The 12,560-nt window shown below is 40.3% G+C and overlaps 1 protein-coding gene and 1 pseudogene across 1 annotated transcript in view; one reads left to right on the top strand and one right to left on the bottom strand.

Moving 5' to 3' along the window:
* Positions 1–2,766: 2,766 nt before the first annotated feature.
* Positions 2,767–2,917, bottom strand: LOC129467177 (uncharacterized; annotated as a pseudogene).
* An 8,913-nt stretch (positions 2,918–11,830) lies between these two features.
* SLC16A7 (solute carrier family 16 member 7) overlaps positions 11,831–12,560 on the top strand; it is a 185,943-nt gene continuing 185,213 nt past the window's right edge. The window contains exon 1 of the mRNA XM_055248375.2: positions 11,831–11,904. The gene's annotated coding sequence lies outside the window, so the exon portion shown is untranslated. The remainder of the gene's footprint in view (positions 11,905–12,560) is intronic.

Below are 12,560 nucleotides of genomic sequence, written 5' to 3'. Positions count from 1 at the left end.
CTGACACTCCAGCTGTGCCCTCAGAGTCCATTGTAATGCTCTATTAGGCCAGATACCTCTGAATCCAGTCGGTGTAATGACCAGTAGATAATATGGATAAGGGTCCTCTCCAGCATCTCCTTTGCTGAAAAGTGCATCCCCTGATCTGATATGATGTTATGTGAGATAACAAGCCAGTGGATCAAATAAGTTCAGGTAATAGTGCTGGCTGAGGTCCCGTATGCAGAAAAGGCAAACTCATATGTGAAATATGTCTATTCCTATGAGAATGAAATGCTGGCTTTTTCACGATTGAAGGGCCCCAATGTAGACAACTTGCTACACAGTGGTCAATTGGTCTCCTGGAGGAATGGTCCCATATCTGGCCTTGGCATTGGTCTCTATTGCAGCAGATTGAATATTTGGCAGAAGGAGTGCCTAGATAAGCCTTGGTAAAAGTCAGGGTCCATACTTTTGGGTCTATGCGTAGCCTCCATTTTTTTTTTTTCCTCATAGCTGCTTTATATGTGTTCATCATAACTGCGCTGGCATAGCCAATGACAGAAGATGGCTGACATCAACCTAGTGGTCACTTCGAGCGCTTGCTTGTTTAGCGACTCTTCTGTGGTGAATGCTCTCTGGTGGGCACCAACATATGATATAAACATCTTCACACTTTATGACCACTCCCCTACGTTCATCCCTATACCTATATTCCAGACATCTTTGTCCACATTCTCCCTATCCTTTACGTTCCAGGCCTCTGATCAGGAGCCAGATCATTTGTTACTGCCTATGAGTTTGTATATATCCTAACCTTAGACCACATCTTTTTTCACGCAATGTGCATGACAAGGTGCATCATCTGAAGCTCTTCCCATTAGCAAGATCTTTCTTCACCTCTGTTTTTTAAGGCTACCTGTGAATAAGGCTGCAGTGCAGCTGTCTATGCTGAACTGACCCATACATAAAACAAATTTTGTCTTTTTATCTCCTCCCTGATGGCTGTATGGGATCCCTCATATAGCTGTATATGTGGCTAAGGAGGTGTGCTGGTGCAGTAGTTGTGGGTGCCATGGGAGTCTGAGCTAACTGCTCATGTTACTTTCTTGTACCCGCTGGTGCTACTCATGCTTGATGCCACATGCACCATTGCCATTTTGTAATGGATCATTGCTGGATCTGCCTGTGATTTGGTGGGGTTGACAGGATCCAGCTGATAACTGGCAATTCCCTGGCCGTGCTCATTTGATATCAGACACTTACTCTTTCCCAGGGCCCAGTAGCCAGTAGTTTTTCAAAAGGTATGAAATACTATGTTGCAAATGGCATGGTCTTGAAGCCCAGGGAGGTTTTAATGTGATTGTCTCACTAGGAATCACATTAATGCTCCTTCAGGTTCAAGAACATGCCATTTAAATAATTTCCATTATCTAAAAATAAACTTTTTTATTCTTCATAGTATTTTCAGTTCAAGTTCTAGTAGTAAAGGTGTTTCCCATTAAATGGGCCTCTGACCAGCAGCCAGGTCATTTGCTACTGCCTGTAAGTTTGTATATATCACTAAGGATTTCCACAAAGCCCACATGATATAATTTATATATATATATATATATATATATATATATATATATATACACACACACACACACACACACACACACAAACACACACAATCCAACGGTTCCTATGTTGGTGGTGGTAATCAGTGGTATATAACTATACATGTGTATAGTTATATACATATATATATAATTGGGTGAATGCACTATATATATATACGTATGTATAGTTACCACTGCAAAATGTACTAATTATCTAAAAATAAACTCCCTCTCTCCATATATATATAGTTACCACTGATTACCACCACCAATAACATAGGACCTGTTGGATTGTGTTTCTCAGCAGGCAAGGGTGCTTACATTATAAGGACTTTTCTTCCTCTGAACACCACTGAAAGATGGCAGCTTTTCACATAACTTAGTGTATGAGCTAGGGCAGTATTTGTAGGTTTCAAATATGCTGCCAAAAAATGCAAAGAGGTTAATGGACAATATACTGCCTTTTACAAGGCAGGAGGTGCAAAGTGTAATAATGTATCTTTACTTGGGAGGGGCTATTCTGACACACCCTGCACTATTGAATCCCTAAAAATTGTACAGAAGTGGAAGATTTCTAAGCTTCACTATGTTTATCTCCCACCCACAGGAGTGATGTGTCTTTCTAAGAACTCCAATGTGTTAGGCACCTCTCTCTCAACGGGTCTGGTAAATATCACGCTACCAGTGTAATGGGTCAGCATGATGTTCTGTGAGAGGTCCAGATAGTCAGATCTCTTCATACTGTATCATGTGAGAGAAAAGGAAAGTTAGGAAATCCTTGAAGAAAAACTCTAAATGTATCGTTATTATTTTTGGTCTATTCCATATGAAAGCAAACTGGCTCTCATCTTTCCTTTCTCATTGGCATAGAAAAGAGTGCATTCACCCAATTAATGACTCCATGATATGTACTTGAGGGTATATTTATATTTATCTGCTTAAACAAAGATACCATTTCTGGCATGGCAGTGGCAATCAGAGCTACTACTTGGTTGAGTTCATGGTAGTTTACAATGGTCTTTCAGAAATTATTTATTTTCTATAGGAGACAGTTTGTGAATTAAAATATCATCGGACTACCACTCCTGCTTCCTTTAAGGGTGGCACTAATCTCCTGAGAGTCCCCTTTTTCCCCAATATGTGATATTGTTTTTTTGTTTTGTTTTGTTTTGTTTTTGTTCAGTCTCCATAAAGACTGTCAATAATTGCCAATACTTGAAATATATGACTATATTTCAAGTCATCATGGCAGGATATTGTGAAAAAATTTCAATTAGCAACAATTGTGCCTCAGATAAACCTCATTGGCTATGATACTACTACTGTGCAGGGTGACTTAGATTCAGAGGCTTGGCTTTCCTATTATAATATCTTTTACCACAGAGACCAAGAGTTCAGTATGGGGGTTGCTCCAACTTTACAGTTGCCAACAACTGAATGTTTGTGTCCCCTCAAAATTCACATGTTGAAACTCTAACTTACAATGCGATGGTATTTGGAGATGGGGCCTTTGGATGGTAATTAGGTTTAGATGAAGTCATAAGGGTGGAATCCTCCTGATGGAATCCCTTTCATAAAAGTAAATAAGAGAGCTAGAAAGCTATCTCCCTGACGTGAGGGCACAGCAAGATGGTCACCTGTAAACCAGGCAGAGGCTATCGCCAAGAACCTGCTCATGCTGGCACCTTGATCTTTGACTTCAAGTTTCCAAACTGTGAAAAATAAATGTTGTTTAAGCCACCCAGTGTATCGTATTCTGTTATGGCCGAAGAAGAGATGGAGCTGAAGAAAAAGTCAGAGAAGTTTGAAACGTGAGAAGACGCCAGGCTCTGTTGCTTTTTGAAGATGAAGGGGCAATGTGACAAGGAACTCCGGTGGCCTTAAGGAGCTTAAAGTTTCCCAGCTGACATCTACCAAGGACATGGGGACCTCAGCCCTACAACTGCAAGGGCCTGAGTACTGCAGGCAACCTGAAAGAACTTGGAAGATTTTCCCCCAGATTGTGAGACCCAGAGCAAAGGAACCACCAAGTCATTCAGAATTTTGACTTACGAAACAGTGAATTCATACATTTGTGTTATTTTGAGCCTCAAGTAACTTCTGAGTCTAGGTTAACTTCTACCTTGTTCTTGCAAGGCTATCTTTCAGTATGCTACATTTTGGAACACAGCCATCATGCTCTAAGAATCCCAGGCCACACAGAGAAGCCATGTTTAGGTGCCCCAATCAGGAGGCTCAAGTGAACCTGGCCTTTCAGTCATTCCTGCCCAAGTATCAGACATGTGATTGAAGAAGCCTCTAGGTGACATTAGAGGCTTGTGTTTTTGTGTTCCAGTCTTGCCAGCTGGGGCTTCAGACATCGTGGAGCAGAGACAAGCAACACCCATTCAGGAAACAAAATCTATGAGCATAACATTATTGTTGATTTATGTTTTTTTTTTTTTTTTTTTTTTTTTTGAGACGGAGTCTCGCTCTGTCGCCCAGGCTGGAGTGCAGTGGCGCGATCTCGGCTCACTGCAAGCTCCGCCTCCCGGGTTCACGCCATTCTCCTGCCTCAGCCTCTCCGAGTAGCTGGGACTACAGGCGCCCGCCACCACGCCCGGCTAAATTTTGTATTTTTAGTAGAGACGGGGTTTCACCGTGGTCTCGATCTCCTGACCTCGTGATCCGCCCGCCTCGGCCTCCCAAAGTGCTGGGATTACAAGCGTGAGCCACAGCGCCCAGCCTGTTGTTGATTTATACTCCTTTTTAAAACACATAAATAGTAAGCAGAGCAGAAAGGAAGCAAAAATAATAATCATACATTTAGAGTTTTTCTACTTTTTTTTTAGAGACAGTATTTCACTCTGTCATCCATGTTGGGGTGCAGTGGCATAATCATAGCTCACTGCAGCTTCTAACTCCTGGGTTCCAGTGATCATCCTCCCTCAGCCTTCCAAGTAGCTGGGACTACAGGTGCACACCACCACATGAAACTAATGTTTTTTTATTTTTTGTAGAGATGGGGTCTTGCTAGGTTGCCCAGGCTGATTCCAAACTGCTGGGTGCAAGGGATCCACCTGCTTTAGCCTCCCAAAATATGGGATTATAGGTGTGAGCCACCACACTCAGCCAAAAGAGGATAATTTTCAAAGATCCCATATCTAGAGTGGAAAAAAAAAGATAAAATTCTCTCTAGAATAGTTATGGGGAGGAATTTCAGTCTCAGAGTATAATTGGATTGAATTGCAGAGGAAAATAAATATTTTTTTAGTGCACTACTTTATAACTGGGTCTGTAGCTGCTGTGTGATAAATGCTGCTTCATATAGTTAACCAAAGATAAACATCTAATATTAATGGAATAAGGAATTTATTTAGAGTAATACACCAGTGAAGTGATTAATTTTTCTATAGAAAACTATTTCTAGATTTTGCAATTGTCCAATTTTTCTTTTAAAAAACTATAGAGATGAACTTTTACTATCTTATTTCTGAAGGACTATTTATTTTAGAAATATGTGTATATGTTATATATAATAATATCATCTTTTATTTCTATTAAGCTTTACAATTTACAACTCCATTTACATGGAAAATTTAAATGGAAATGTGCCCACTTTGGGACTTACTTCTCAGAAACAAAAGATGCCTTTCAAAATATTACTGCTTATTTACAATGCATCTGGTCACCTGAGAGCTCTGATAGAGATGTAAAGGAGATGAATGTTGTTTTCATAATTGCTAACACACTGTCCATTCTACAGACCATGGATCAAGGAGTCATTTCAACTTTCAAGTCCTATCAATTAAGACGTATATTTCATAGGGCTATAGCTGTCACAGATAGTGGCTTCTCTGATGAATATGGGCTAACTAAATTGAAAACCTGGAAATAATTCACCATTCTAGGTGCCATTAAGAACATTTATGATTCATAGGAAGAGGTCAAAATAGCAACATTAACAGTAGTTTCGAAGAAGTTGATTCTTACCCTCATGGATGACTTTGAGGGGTTCAAGACTTCAGTGGAGGAAATAACTGCACATGTAGTGGAAGCAAAGTTAACTAGAATTAAAAGTGTAGACCGAAGTTGTGACTGAATTTGCTCATTTTATCATAAGAATCTCATGATAAAACTTGCCAACAGATGAAGAGTTGCTTCTTATGGATAAGCAAAGAAAGTGGTTTCTGGAAATAGAATCTACTCCTGGTGCAGATGCTGTCATCATTGGTGAAATGGCAATAAAGGATTTAGAATATTACATAATCTTGGTTGACAAAGCTGCATTAGGGTTTGAGAGGGTTGACTCCAATTTTGAAAGCTCTATTGATCAAATGCCATCAAACAACATCACATGCTATAGAGAAATCTTTCTTGAAAGGAAGACTCAATCAATGCAGCAAACTTCATTTTCAGAAATTGCCACAGCCACCTGAAACTTCAGCAACCACCACCCTGATCGACTGATCTTGCCTCAAGGCAAGACCTTCCACCAGCAAAAAGATGATGACTCTCTGAAGACTTATATGATGGTTAGCATTTTTTAGAAATATGATAGTTTTAATTAAGGTACATATACTGTTTTCTCAGACATAGGCTATTCCACACTTAATAGACTACGATAATAGTGTAAACATAACTATTATATACACTGGAAAACCAAAAAATTCATGTGATTCACTTTATGGCTATATTTGCTTTATTCTGGTAGTTTGGAAATGAAAATGCACTGTCTCTGAGGTATGCCTGTATAGCAAAACAGCACAAAAATTCCTGCCAGATGGAAAGCAGAAGAAAAGTTCCTGAATGGAAAACAGAATGGCAACATGGCCTTAACTTTGGGCAATGAAACAAAGCAACAGCAGCTGAAAACCCAGTTTACTGAGAAACCTTCCTGCAGGTGAGAATGTTTTGCATGAAACTTTCTTGTGACCTATGAGGTATTATGTTGATGCAAACAATGACTAACCCTTCAAGGACATTCCAGGCACATGGCAAGTAATACAAATACTAAAAATTAAGCGAGTAAATTTATGGTCACATTTTATAAAGCATCCTAATTAACACTGTTCTCCAAAACCTGAGAAGTAAACATTTATTTCTAGTTTAATAGAAAAAAACTACATAAATATTTTCTTCATTAGTTATGATTATGCATAAATTCTGTGGATCTTTGCACCCTGGAAGTGCTCGCAAGTATCATTGAATTTTAGAAAGTGAAGCTATTAATAATTATTAAGGTCTTAAAGTAAAAACCTATGACTCAGAGAAGTTAAGGAACCCAGCAAGGATCAACTGTACAGAAAAAGGCACTAAAGCCCTTAGCTTCTTGATAACACATTCAGTCATCATTGATTCATTTCATAAAATATATTAAGTATTAATACTCATTAGCCACCGTTTACAAGATTTCTGCCTGAAAAGTTTACAGTCAGTCTATGATGATAACTTTTAAGTTTCCAATCTTATATGCATTCAAAATAATCAGAATATTTACATGGTAAAGCATCTATAAAACACCCAGAATCCATTAAGTTTAGTTTGTAGATAATAATTGATAAAATGTAAATTTAGAAAAATACCCCAACAAAAAAGTTTTTTAATACATAATCCGTTGAGAGATTTTTGGAGCCAAAAAAACCATTTTGTTTTAAACCAAAGATTCTTGTGTGCTGTTATTTAAAGGCATACCATACAGCAATGCCAATGTAATTGATTCCCCTTTTATATGCTTTGTTGAATTGGACTAGATTGTCATTCCCCAAAATCCTATGGGAGTTTTTCATAGAAGATATTTCCAAAGTAGCCTATATAGATATACTCAAGATTTAAATCTAGAAGCAGTGGAGATATATTTCTATAGTTTGTATAATCTGTGAAACCAGGTCACAGCAATCATATTCACAGCTGCTGGTCAGTTACAATCTCAACCACAGTATGTTGCCACTTGAAGGCAGGTGTACATTTGTTTTCACCCAAGTTGAGGGGAGCATTGGGACATCCGGTCTTTTGTACTTAGCTATAACAAATCTATTGTGTGTAGTTTATAAACACATACACCCTTAATTTAATCTCACAGTCTTACTCTGAAAAGGCTATTATATGAATTTTGGGGTCATGAGACTATATTTTTAGTTTTGACTTAAGAACACATTAGTGCATTTTCAAAAGTTCAATGTTTCCTTGGGGATTTTATGCCTTTATGATTTATAATTTCTTTTTTTTGAGATAGAATTTTGCTCTTGTCACCCAGGCTGGAGTGCAGTGGTGCAATCTTGGCTCAATGCAACCTCCACCTCCCGGATTCAAGGGATTCTTCTGCCTCAGCCTCCTGAAGTAGCTGGGATTACAGGTGCCCACCACCACGCCTGGTTAATTTTTTTTTTTTTTTTTTTGTATTTTTAGTTGAGATGGGGTTTCACCATGTTGGCTAGGCTAGTCTTGAACTTCTGACCTCAGGTGATCCACCTGCCTTGGCCTCCTAAAGTGCTGGGATTACAAGCATGAGCCACTGCACCCGGCCAATTTATAGTCTTTTTAAGTAATATCTTATATTGGTCAGAATAGGCTAGGTTTTGTTCCCATGACAAATAGAGCCTGAAACTTCCAAGGCTTAAAACAATGGTGTCTTGCTCACACAAAGTACAGTGCAATTCAAGCAGTCTTTCTTTCTTTTTCAGTGATTCCATTTTGTAGCTAGTTCATCAGAAACATGGTACTATGGCAGGGAAAGGGAGTGATGAAGGAGGCACACTGGGTCTTAACTCCCTTAACCAGAAATTACACATGTCACTTCCACTCATACTGTTTTAGAACTACATAGTTGCATGGTCCCAATATAACTGTAAGGAAAGCCAGGAAGTGTGGAGCCAGGCAGATCATAGATACTGTGAGCACCAGTAGCTTCTACCATATATCTGTTGCCTACAGCCACACTGTCATCTCTTTTCTTCATTTGGCAAAAATTACTATTTTCTATCTGCAAGGATTTGTGCTGCATGATAGATGATTCTGTTACCAGAAAGGGGTCCTGATCCAAACCCCAAGAGAGGGTTCTTGGATTTCCTGCAAGAAATAATTTGGGGTGAGTCTATAAAGTGAAAGCAGGAGTACTAGGAAAGTAAAGGAACAACAACGAAAAAAAAACGGCTACACCATAGGCAGAGTAGCAGCATGGGCTGCTCTGCTGCTCATACTTACTATTACCTCTTGATTATATGTTAACAAGAGATGGATTATTCATGAGTTTTCTGGGAAAGGGGTGGGAAATTCTTGGAACTGAGGGTTTCTCCCCATTTTAGACCGTATGGGGTAACTTCCTGACCTTACCATGGCATTTGTAAACTGTCATGGCACTGGTGGGAGTGTCTTTTAGCATGCCAATGTATTGTAATTAGCATATAATGAGGAGTGAGGAGGACCAGAGGTCACTTTCGTCTCCATTTTGGTTTTGGTGGGTTTTAGCTGGCTTCTTTACTGCCTCCTGTTTTATCAGCACGGTCTTTATGACCTGTATCTTGTGCCAACCTCCTATCTTATTCTGTGACTAAGAATGCCTTAATCTCCTGGGAATGCAGCCCAAGAAGTCTCAGCCTCATTTTACCCAGGTCTTACTCAAGATGGAGTCACTCTGGCTCAAATGCCTGTGACAATCCCAGAGATGAATAAAATGTCATCTCTACTTTCAAATAGCCTAATATATTGGGGCTACAGCAATAAAAATCATATTATAATATAGTCATATATGAAGCAGAAACAAAATGCCCCAGATAGAGGCCTAAATCATTTTCTGTGGGCAGGATCACAGAGAAAGATGAACTTAACCCTTATTTGTTAACAAAGAATCCTTAAAATGCTATAGAAGTGATGATATATTTGCTGGGCATTAAAGGAGGAAAAAAGGTTTAGACAAGTTTGATATGGAAAAGAGGGCAGTGAATGAGAAAAGACAGAAAAATGTGAGAAGATTGTGCATGACTGAGGGATGAAGAAGAGAAAAAGAACCTAAACCACAAGGATGTGGGTATATAGTAAAAGACATGTGGACTTCATGAGTATATATGTGATGTATGTATTCACAGTTTGCTCATCTGTGGAATATGAGTTGCTAGAATGTTAAGTGTATTGCTATTTGTTTTTCCCACTGTGATTTCAGCTTATGAATAGAAATCAAGGCAAATATTTTACCAGAGCATTCCAAGTTCTAATCATATGGCTTGCTTTTTCCTTAAATTGTGTTTTTTTCTCAATTTCTTAACAATATTAAACTATAAGTCATAAGATAAATTGGCTGAATTTATTCTTAGCTGATTCTCCCTCCTTTCAGATTCCTTTCTAGTCAAATCAAATTTTACATAACATACCTATCACAACAAAGCAATTTAGAAATGAGTTCCCAAATACTAACTCTGTGACAGTAGGTAAATTAGATCCAGAGTTTTAATTGTTGAAAAAACAAGACTTAAAAAGAAGGTTACAATATCATGCTACAAGTAGTGATGTTTGGTGTTCAGCAATAGGTTAAACAGGTCAAGAACATGGGACTATAAGAAAAAAACAACAACAAAAAATCACAGAGAAGGAAAAGGGAGAATAGGATCAAAATTCAGAAAGCATATGGTCTTTCTTCTTCCTCTTCTTTGACAGGATATAAAAGTGATGAATGAGCAGGAAAAATGTCAATAGCAAACACTCAAGACTATGACCTTGAAATGTGCCTTTATGTTGTTTCTTTTAAATGTTTAACTTTTTTGTAATTAAATGAAGTATTTATAGTCACTGCTAGACATTTCATCATTATCAAATGCCTATTATGTCTTATACAAATGTCTATTTAAGCATTTTAGCATAAAAATATAAAATCCTTTCTGTAATTTTCTGCCCTTTTTTCATTTTCAAATATCATTCTTTCAATAAAATTATCTTCCAATAATTTTGAAGTTATTAATCACCATTATTTATTCATCTTGTGTTATGCCTACCAGCCACTTCATGTATATTATTTTACTTAAATCTTATGAAATCAACACAAGATTGATATTACTTTTATTTCATAGCTACAAAAATTGAAATTCAAATTTTGTCCATTACAACAGACTAGCTGTGGCAAAGACAATGTGAATTTACCCAAATGACCTAACTCTTTTTATAAATTCGTAAAATGTGAAGAATCATAGAACACACCTTAAAATGATTATTGTGAAATCAAGGAGGAGAAAGCTAGTTAAACTGGTAGACAAACTGCAATAGGACTTGTCAAGCCAAAACCTACAATTATTCTTTTGGATAGTTTCGATTTCTCTAAAGTGGCAATTTAACTTAAAGATATTAAAGAAACCCAGTCTTTGGGGTTGCTTAAATGTTGCCTTCCAGCCCTTCCTCTTTCCAACTTTACCAAGAAGCATATTTTAGACAGGGGAAGAGACCAAACCAATGACAGCAGAATTACCATTATCTCTAGCACTATTCGTTGTCAAATAACTAAATGCTGGTTTGAAGAACTAAGTAATCTGAGAAATCAAAAATGAAAGGAATTATAAATGATTTGAAAAAAATCCTTCTTATTTTTAATGTCTTTTGGTGCTGTTTTCTATGCCCTTCCTCCTATGGTGTCAATTATATTTTTTTCCGTCAAGTGATTTGGTTGGTGAGTCTAATCTCCAACAGTGCCCTACCTCTTTCTCCCAAAAAGGCCTCAGCTGAAAAATGGCTCAACACTTTCCCTGCAAGCTCACAATGAGGATCTCCTATTCTCCCTGCATTCGGCCAGATTCTTCTCTTTTTGCATGATTTCCTCTCCCATGCATGGGTTGCACAACTGCCTGGGATATCTAGACAGAGCTACCGCACACCTGACTCCCAGGTCAGGCTACAGAGTACTTCGGATACAGCAAGTCACGACCCATCTGGAATGACAGATCTACCTGCCTTTTGGCTTTCTTCCTTGGTCAAAACTAAAATCCGAAGTGGAGTGCCCCGAGCGATAGAGAAAGTGCCTACAGCTTTGACAGCCGCTTGGAGCATGCTCAGTCGGTCTCCAGGCACCGGGAGGCGGCTCCCCCCCACCATCCCCCGGGCCGGCCTCCACTGCAGCCTGTCCGGCCCCCACCCGGGCCCCCACCCCTGGCGCGCGCTCCTCCGCACCCACGAGGGCGTTCAGCAGCCACGCCTCCCCTTCCCGCCACCGCCTCCTTCTCCGCTGGCTGTGGCGGGCGAGGACACGTCAGGGGCCATAAATAAATAAATAATTCCATTCACCCGTTGACAGCGAGGCGAATCGGCTGCGGTTTGCTGGGAACGGAGGGCTGCAGCGCCCACCCTGCGCCAGAGACCAGATAAAGTAAGTACAGCTGGGGAGGGAGGTGGAGAGGAGGAGGAGGAGGAGGCGCCGGCTAAGAGGAGGGCGAGCCTGCGTCTGCGACCCGAGCTGCCCGCGGAGCCGCACGCGTGTGTGCAAATAATGGCCAGCCTGTGACAAACGTGCCAACGCAGAGTTGGCCAGCGAGCCCTTATATAGACAAAAAACCCCGAAGCGGCTGCGGGAGGAGAGCTCGCGTCAGCCAGTGCGCGCCGACAGCTGCCCGGGAGCTGCGGGGGCGCGCGGGGTCCCGGGCAAGGAGCGCCTCGCGTGCTTTCGGCCAGGAGGTGCTCAAGCTCTTGGCTTTCACACCGAGACTCAGCGTGGCGCGGTGCACCCCAGTCTCCCTGGCTCACGGGACTCCGAGAGCTGCTTCCAGTGCGGCGTGTCTCTAGTGCGCGCCCCGCCAGCATCCGGCCGCCGAGCCCCCTAGGGTGGCGTGGCTTCATTGCCGCAGAAGGTGGAGGCGGGGTGGTGAGAGTGTGTGTAGGGAACGTCTTCTCTTTGAGCAGATGATCAGGACAGGAAGAGGCTGTGAGGGGAAGACGAAATACCGGGGGATGGGGGGGTTGTCTTTCTTCATTTCTGGTCCCCAGGAAGGATAGCAGGGTGGAAGCAGATGGAAAAGTATATGCGGG

The sequence above is a fragment of the Symphalangus syndactylus genome, chromosome 17 (assembly GCF_028878055.3).
Source record: "Symphalangus syndactylus isolate Jambi chromosome 17, NHGRI_mSymSyn1-v2.1_pri, whole genome shotgun sequence".
Taxonomy (NCBI): Eukaryota; Metazoa; Chordata; class Mammalia; order Primates; family Hylobatidae; genus Symphalangus; species Symphalangus syndactylus.
Note: the sequence above shows the minus strand (reverse complement) of the source record. Positions and strands in the feature narration are given on the sequence as shown.